At 56.1% G+C, this 8167-nt stretch overlaps 1 protein-coding gene across 1 annotated transcript in view; it reads right to left on the reverse strand.

Annotated features, from left to right (window-relative positions):
- Window positions 1–5099, reverse strand: part of LOC147098072 (inhibitor of nuclear factor kappa-B kinase subunit beta-like) — a 66475-nt gene extending 61376 nt beyond the window's left edge. The window contains 1 exon segment of the mRNA XM_085971307.1: window positions 4712–5099. The gene's annotated coding sequence lies outside the window, so the exon portion shown is untranslated.
- Window positions 5100–8167: the final 3068 nt, after the last annotated feature.

Below are 8167 nucleotides of genomic sequence, written 5' to 3' on the forward strand. Positions count from 1 at the left end.
GTTACAGCTTGCCATAAGCAGAGGGACAACCAGTGACCATTAAATCTAAGAAAAGATTATATGTATAGTATTTGTGTGTATATTTATGTATACATGGGTATATTTGTCTATACACTGTATGTCTAGATCTGCGTTTACGTGTTCAATCATACATGTTTTTCTGTGCTTTGGCAACATAAGATGTATCTTGTCATGCCAATAAAGCAATTTGAATTGAATTGAATTGAGAGCCAGAGCGAGACAGAGAGCGAGCGAGAGCCAGACAGCGAGCGACAGAGAGCGAGCGAGAGCCAGACAGCGAGGGAGAGAGACAAAGAAGCCGACAGGCAGGCAGAGAGAGAGACACAGACAGCAGAAATCGTTGAACACATCACATTAAAACTGTGCCAGTCGAAAAAGAGCTATCCAGCCTAATCCCACTTTCCAGCTCTTGGTCCGTAGCCCTGTAGGTTACGGCACTTCAAGCGCATATCCAAGTACTTTTTAAATGTGATGAGGGTTCCTGCCTCTACCACCCTTTCAGGCAGTGAGTTCCAGACCCCCACCACCCTGTGGGTGAAAAAAGTTCTTCTCAACTCCCCTCTAGTCCTTCTACCAATTACTTTAAATCTATGCTCCCTGGTTATTGACCTCTCTGCTAAGGGAAACAGGTCCTTCCTATCCACTCTATCCAGGCCCCTCATAATTTTATACACCTCAAATAAGTCTCCCCTCAGCCTCCTCTGTTCCAAAGAAAACAACCCCAGTCTATCCATTACCCTTTCGCAAGGAAAATGAAGGAAGTTTTCCACAAATATTGGTCCCACGGGAGAGCCAATGGGTCACGATGGATGTCACTGGCATAACCTTGCTTCATCACAACAAGATAGTGCCTTAATTGGCATGAATCGGAAGAAATAACTTGAGACAAAAAAGTCTCTTCAGACTGATGTTAGAATAACTGGATGGACACTTAGAACTCGTTGATGTTCTCGGTTCCCTGCGGATGTTATAACATTCTGCACCGTGACGCTGACCTTGTTTCCAGACCAGCTGTCTGTTGTTTGTGTACTGGAAAAGTTATTGACTGCATTTTTGATAATCTACCCTCAGCCCACACCTAAAAAGAGTAGAAGAGATATCTGAAGAGCTTTTAGCACAGACGGTGAAGGGAAGGGAAGAGCTGTTGGCGCACGCCAGCCGACTGTCCGATCGGGTCCGATCCCAGCTGCTTGTCGCGGTCGTATGTCTACTGTGTCTATCTTGATTGCATGTTGTACTTAACTTAAACTGCCACTCCTTAATAAAAAGCCTTACAACTCCGAAGACCCTCTGTGTGTGACCCGTGATCAAAATCTTACAGCGGGGAAAGAGAGCAGCTGGATATCAGAGTCCAGCAACACCCCCCGTGCACTGGGTGGCAACGTGACTCCGCACTCTGCCAGGCCAGGATCGCAACATCACCCTGTTCTCTCCACAGACAGTGCCTGGCCTGCCGAGTGCCTCGAGTATTTACTGCACTAGGTTCAGATTTCAGCATCTGTAGAGGACACACTGGGACACACTCTGGGAGACTTCGACACTGAGGCACACTCTGGGAGACTTCGACACTGGGACACACTCTGGGAGACTTCGACACTGGGACACACTCTGGGAGACTTCGACACTGGGACACACTCTGGGAGACTTCGACACTGGGACACACTCTGGGAGACTGAGACACACTCTGGGAGACCGAGACACTGGGACACACTCTGGGAGACCGAGACACTGGGACACACTCTGGGAGACCGAGACACACTCTGGGAGACCGAGACACTGGGGCACACTCTGGGAGACTTCGACACTGGGACACACTCTGGGAGACTGAGACACACTCTGGGAGACTGAGACACTGGGACACACTCTGGGAGACCGAGACACTGGGACACACTCTGGGAGACCGAGACACACTCTGGGAGACCGGGGCACACTCTGGGAGACTGAGACACTGGGACACACTCTGGGAGACCGAGACACTGGGACACACTCTGGGAGACCGAGACACACTCTGGGAGACCGAGACACTGGGGCACACTCTGGGAGACTTCGACACTGGGACACACTCTGGGAGACTGAGACACACTCTGGGAGACTGAGACACTGGGACACACTCTGGGAGACCGAGACACTGGGACACACTCTGGGAGACCGAGACACACTCTGGGAGACCGGGGCACACTCTGGGAGACTGAGACACTGGGACACACTCTGGGAGACCGAGACACTGGGACACACTCTGGGAGACTGGGACACACTCTGGGAGACCGAGACACACTCTGGGAGACCGAGACACCGGGGCACACTCTGGGAGACTGAGACACTGGGACACACTCTGGGAGACCGAGACACTGGGACACACTCTGGGAGACCGAGACGAGACCGAGACACTGGGACACACTCTGGGAGACCGAGGCACCGGGGCACACTCCGGGAGACTGGGACACACTCTGGGAGACCGAGGCACCGGGGCACACTCCGGGAGACTGGGACACACTCTGGGAGACCGAGACACACTCTGGGAGACCGAGACACCGGGGCACACTCTGGGAGACTGAGACACTGGGACACACTCTGGGAGACGGAGACACTGGGACACACTCTGGGAGACCGAGACGAGACCGAGACACTGGGACACACTCTGGGAGACCGAGGCACCGGGGCACACTCCGGGAGACCGGGGCACACTCTGGGAGACTGAGACACTGGGACACACTCTGGGGGACGGAGACACTGGGACACACTCTGGGAGACTGAGACACTGGGACACACTCGGGGAGACTGAGACACTGGGACACACTCGGGGAGACTGAGACACTGGGACACACTCGGGGAGACTGAGACACTGGGACACACTCGGGGAGACCGGGACACACTCTGGGAGACCGAGGCACTGGGACAGACTCTGGGAGACCGAGACACTGGGACACACTCTGGGAGACTGAGGCACCGGGACACACTCTGGGAGACGGAGACACTGGGACACACTCGGGGAGACTGAGACACTGGGACACACTCGGGGAGACTGAGACACTGGGACACACTCGGGGAGACCGAGGCACTGGGACAGACTCTGGGAGACCGAGACACTGGGACACACTCTGGGAGACTGAGGCACCGGGACACACTCTGGGAGACTGAGACACCGGGACACACTCGGGGAGACCGGGACACCGGGACACACTCGGGGAGACCGAGACACCGGGACACACTCTGGGAGACGGAGACACTGGGACACACTCTGGGAGACTGGGACACTGGGACACACTCTGGGAGACTGAGACACTGGGACACACTCCGGGAGACTGGGACTCTGGGACACACTCTGGGAGACGGAGACACTGGGACACACTCTGGGAGACGGAGACACTGGGACACACTCTGGGAGACGGAGACACTGGGACACACTCTGGGAGACGGAGACACTGGGACACACTCGGGGAGACTGAGACACTGGGACACACTCTGGGAGACGGAGACACTGGGACACACTCGGGGAGACCGGGACACAGGGACACACTCTGGGAGACGGAGACACCGGGACACACTCTGGGAGACCGAGACACTGGGAGACCGAGACACCGGGAGACCGAGACACCGGGACACACTCCGGGAGACTGAGACTCTGGGACACACTCTGGGAGACTGAGACACTGGGACACACTCTGGGAGACTGGGACACACTCCGGGAGACTGAGACTCTGGGACACACTCTGGGAGACTGAGCCACTGGGACACACTCTGGGAGACGGAGACACTGGGACACACTCTGGGAGACTGAGACTCTGGGACACACTCCGGGAGACTGAGACTCTGGGACACACTCCGGGAGACTGAGACACTGGGACACACTCTGGGAGACTGGGACACACTCCGGGAGACTGAGACTCTGGGACACACTCTGGGAGACTGAGCCACTGGGACACACTCCGGGAGACGGAGACACTGGGACACACTCCGGGAGACTGAGACTCTGGGACACACTCTGGGAGACTGAGACTCTGGGACACACTCTGGGAGACGGAGACACTGGGACACACTCCGGGAGACGGAGACACTGGGACACACTCCGGGAGACTGAGACTCTGGGACACACTCTGGGAGACTGAGACACTGGGACACACTCTGGGAGATTGAGCCACTGGGACACACTCTGGGAGACGGAGACACTGGGACACACTCTGGGAGACTGAGACTCTGGGACACACTCTGGGAGATTGAGCCACTGGGACACACTCTGGGAGACGGAGACACTGGGACACACTCTGGGAGACTGAGACTCTGGGACACACTCCGGGAGACTGAGACTCTGGGACACACTCCGGGAGACTGAGACACTGGGACACACTCTGGGAGACTGGGACACACTCCGGGAGACTGAGACACTGGGACACACTCTGGGAGACTGAGCCACTGGGACACACTCTGGGAGACTGAGCCACTGGGACACACTCTGGGAGACGGAGACACTGGGACACACTCTGGGGGACTGGGACACACTGCGACAGTCTGACACCGCTCACCATAACTTCCTGCTGCGCCTCCTCCCCTGGATCTGCTGAATGTGAAATCAAGTCAACAAACCAGGGGCTTGGAGCCGTTTCCCCGGGGATATAACGCGGGAGATGCAGCGAAGTTTGGGGCTTGAGCCGATCGGGGAGAGCGAGGCCGGGAACGGGAAGGAGCCGCTTACCGGGGCCTGGCTGCGGGTCCGGGTGCGGGCTGGGATCCTGCTGTGCCTCTTTCTCTCTCCCCCGGGGCTCAGGCTCTGGGGCTCCTGCCCTTCACAGGAGGGTCTCCGAGCGCCGCCGAGCCGCCCCCCCCGGTCGCATTGCCCCGCCAGTCCGGAAGTGTCTGCCGCTCTCTCCAAGCTTCCGGGTTCCTGGTCTGAGAAATCTCATCACACGGCCCGGGCCCAGCCAGACTAACCCGGGTTAACAAACCAACCCGGCCCGAGACCAGCCCGTGCCTGAAATTAACCCGGGCTAACTACACTAACTCGGGCTATCTAACCTAACCTGGACCGGACTGAACTTATACCATAGCAAAATACTGCGGATGCTGGAAATCCGAAATAACAGAAAACGCTGGAAAAACTCAGCAGGTCAGGCAACATCCGTGGAGAGAAATAGAGTCAATGTTTCGGGTGGAAACGTCGACTCTAATTTCTCTCCACGGATGTTGCCTGGCCTGCTGAGTTTTTCCAGCATTTTCTGTTGTTATTCCAGACTGAACTTACCCGGGCTAATTAATCTAACCCTGGGCTAACTAAATTAACCTGGGCTAACTAAATTAACCTGGGCCAGACTGAACTAACCCGGGTTAACTACACTAACTCGGACTAACTAAATTAACCTGGGCCGGACTGAACTAACCCGGGTTAACAACACTAACTCAGGCTAACTAATCTAACCTGGGCTGAACTAAATTAACCTGGGCTGGACTGAACTAATCCGGGTTAACTATACTAATCTGGGTTAAATAGACTAACCCAGGCCAACTAATCTAACTCGGGTTAACTAATCTAACCTGGGCTAACTAGACTATCCCAGGTTAACTAATTTAAACTGGGCCCAACTAGACTAACCTGGGCTAACTAAACTAACCCGGGCCGGACTGAACTAACCCGGGCCCGCTGTCCCAGCCGTACCTGCACAGTGCTGGACGGTCCGAGCCAGGACTCCGCCTGTGTTGACGGGGCTGTTGGACGGACGCAGGCAGTCTCTGTGAGAGAGAATGAAATGTATTTGATGCAAGTGGTGCCATCATTGCCACGGGCCTCTCGTTAATTCTAAACTCCCAGACAGAGATTGCTTGATGTTGTTGCTGCTGGGAACAGGGGGCAGATCCAATGCAAAGCCCTTCAACACAAGGAACACCTAGCTGGCTCCATAGGTTACTTCAGCCCCCACAAACCACAGTGTGGTTCACCAGCTCAGTGCCCTGATTAGGTTGCTGTGCCTGTCACAGCGGGTGCTGTTCCTGTCACGGCGGGTGCTGTTCCTGTCACGGTGGGTGCTGTTCCTGTCACGCTGCGTGCTGTTCCTGTCACAGTGGGTGCTGTTCCTGTCACGGTGGGTGCTGTGCCTGTCACGGTGGGTGCTGTACGTGTCATGGTGGGTGCTGTACGTGTCACAGTGGGTGCTGTTCCTGTCACGGTGGGTGCTGTACGTGTCACGGTGGTGCTGTACCTGTCACGGTGGTGCTGTACCTGTCACGGTGGGTGCTGTACTTGTCACGGTGGGTGCTGTGCCTGTCACGGTGGGTGCTGTACGTGTCACGGTGGTGCTGTACCTGTCACGGTGGTGCTGTACCTGTCACGGTGGGTGCTGTACTTGTCACGGTGGGTGCTGTGCCTGTCACGGTGTGTGCTGTGCCTGTCACGGTGGGTGCTGTACGTGTCACGGTGGGTGCTGTGCCTGTCACGGTGGGTGCTGCACGTGTCACGGTGGGTGCTGTTCCTGTCACGGTGGGTGCTGTGCCTGTCACGGTGGGTGCTGTTCCTGTCACGGTGGGTGCTGTACGTGTCACGGTGGGCGCTGTGCCTGTCACGGTGGGTGCTGCTCCTGTCACGGTGGGTGCTGTACCTTTAACGGTGGGTGCTGTACCTGTCACGGTTGGTGCTGTACGTGTCACAGTGGGTGCTGTTCCTGTCACGGTGGGTGCTGTACGTGTCACGGTGGGTGCTGTTCCTGTCCCGGTGGGTGCTGTGCCTGTCACGGGGGCTGCTGTTCCTGTCACGGCGGGTGCTGTTCCTGTCACGGCGGGTGCTGTTCCTGTCACGGCGGGTGCTGTTCCTGTCACGGCGGGTGCTGTGCCTGTCACGGCGGGTGCTGTGCCTGTCACGGCGGGTGCTGTGCCTGTCACGGCGGGTGCTGTGCCTGTCACGGCGGGTGCTGTACGTGTCACGGCGGGTGCTGTACCTGTCACGGTGGGTGCTGTTCCTGTCACGGCGGGTGCTGTGCCTGTCACGGCGGGTGCTGTGCCTGTCACGGCGGGTGCTGTGCCTGTCACGGCGGGTGCTGTGCGTGTCACACTGAGTATAGTTCACCTGTGTGGGGGGATATTCAGCAGGAGTTTCTGCTGTTAATTGCTGCAAAGCCTGTTATAAGGTGAACGAGGACAGGGTCAGCTTTGGTTGTGATGCCCTCCTGTGTTGAATAGCCCGCCCACACTGCAGTCCTCCAGGATAAAGCATTACTGTTTGTCCAGCTGGGATCAGCCCAACATCCAGCGCAGAGAGTCAGTGAGGACTTCAACACCACAAACTGCGCAGACGTGGCTAACAGGCATTATTGGAGGACTGAGGGAGAGGCAAGTGAAGAGAGCAGAAATAAGAGAGCCGAGAGGAAAGAGAAGGGGGAAGTGAGCAGTGAGGAGATAGCATCAAGCTTCAAGAGGTAATACCTTCTTGCTCTGGCCATGTGATTTCCGCCTGCACCGTCTGTGAGAACGACCGTCGCTCGCGAACTGCACTCTTCAGCCGTTCACCATGTTCCAACTCAGCCCTTAAACCATTGTATTCCGAGATGGATGGTTCCTTATATACCTGGGAGCAGTGAACCGAACGAGGGAGAGAAATACAGGAACTTTAATAAACTCATTCATCACCCTGAGCCCCTCAACTTCCAACACCTCGTCCTTAATCAATCTCCTGTCATACTTCGGGATGTGGCAGCTAAAGACGTGGCCATTGGCATATTTAATCCACCATTCTTTCCTCCTTTAAGACGCTCTGTCAAACCTACCTCTTTGATCAAGCTTTTGGTCACCTGCTATAAATATCTCCTAATGTGGCTCGGTGTCAAATTTTGTTTGCTAACGCTCCTGTGAAGCACCTTGGGATGTTTTACTGCGTTAAGGGCGCTATAGAAATGCGTGTTGTTATTGTTTTGGGCTGAAGCTAGCCAGAGTGGGAGCAATGTTCCCTCGCATTTTGTTTGACTGCGCGGCCCATTCAAATTTCCGCGCCCGCGCGTTTTTTTTTCCATTGTAAAGCCGTTGAGCGGCCCGCGCGGGACCTCCAGACCGCTGCGCGGCCGTATAGCTCAACGGGGACATTGAGCGAGAGTAATTTCCCCGGGCAATCCCCTGCTGGGTTGTCCATCCAGAGACGGAGGAAGGGCGATTTCACTGCGCGACGGGCGGT

This window comes from Somniosus microcephalus, chromosome 30, assembly GCF_052327205.1.
Source record: "Somniosus microcephalus isolate GS21.2 chromosome 30, FLI_Smic_1.0, whole genome shotgun sequence".
NCBI lineage: Eukaryota > Metazoa > Chordata > Chondrichthyes > Squaliformes > Somniosidae > Somniosus > Somniosus microcephalus.